Genomic DNA, 725 nt, shown 5'->3' with positions numbered 1-725 from the left:
GCCCTGTCTTGTTAGTGGGCTCCTCATGTACAGGGAGCCCCCACTGGGGTTGTTGGGGACCCCTCTTGTTAACTGGCTCCCCAGATATAGGGGATCCCCCTGAGGTTGTGGGGGACCCCTCCCTGTCTGGCTCCCAGCTTGTTGAGGACCTCCCTGGGTCCTGCACTCTTCCCTCGGGGCCCCCTTTCCCCTCCCTTTTTAGTTCTCCATCTCCTTATTCATTCATAACTATCGTTTTGGGGGTTGTAGTGGCCCATATCCCTCCACATTCACTCTGTTTAGCATTATGGGGTCCCCCTTGCTGTCCTCACCCCCCCAAAGGGACACAAGGGTCACAGTGGGGCTGGGTCTGCAGGAGGAACTGCCGGGGGAACCCCAACTGCCTGGTGGGCATCGGGGAGCACGTGTGGCTGGGCGAGATCGATGAGAACAGCTTCCACAACATCGATGACCCCAACTGCGAGCGCCGCAAGAAGGTACCCCCCAACCTTCATGCACCCCAAAAGATGGGAAGAAGGAGGGGAGGTGATACCTTGTGTGCCCCTGTAGCTGGGGGGAGTTTGGGATGTGGCTTTGCGATGCCAGAGCCAGCGTTTTTCCAACAAACAGCCTCAGTGCTGGATAGATCCTCAACATAAGGACATGGAGCTGTTGGAGTGAGTCCAGAGGAGGCCATGAGGATGCTCAGGGGCTGGGGCAGCTCCCCTCTGGGGGACGGCCGGGGA

The 725-nt window shown here is 58.9% G+C and overlaps 1 protein-coding gene across 1 annotated transcript in view; it reads left to right on the top strand.

Moving 5' to 3' along the window:
• Positions 1 to 353: 353 nt before the first annotated feature.
• USP48 (ubiquitin specific peptidase 48) overlaps positions 354 to 725 on the top strand; it is a 31,221-nt gene continuing 30,849 nt past the window's right edge. Inside the window, exon 1 of the mRNA XM_010014440.1 lies at positions 354 to 476. The gene's annotated coding sequence lies outside the window, so the exon portion shown is untranslated. The remainder of the gene's footprint in view (positions 477 to 725) is intronic.

Source organism: Nestor notabilis, unplaced genomic scaffold (genome assembly GCF_000696875.1).
Source record: "Nestor notabilis isolate BGI_N333 unplaced genomic scaffold, ASM69687v1 scaffold1970, whole genome shotgun sequence".
NCBI lineage: Eukaryota > Metazoa > Chordata > Aves > Psittaciformes > Psittacidae > Nestor > Nestor notabilis.
This window is presented reverse-complemented; position numbering and strand designations above follow the sequence as displayed.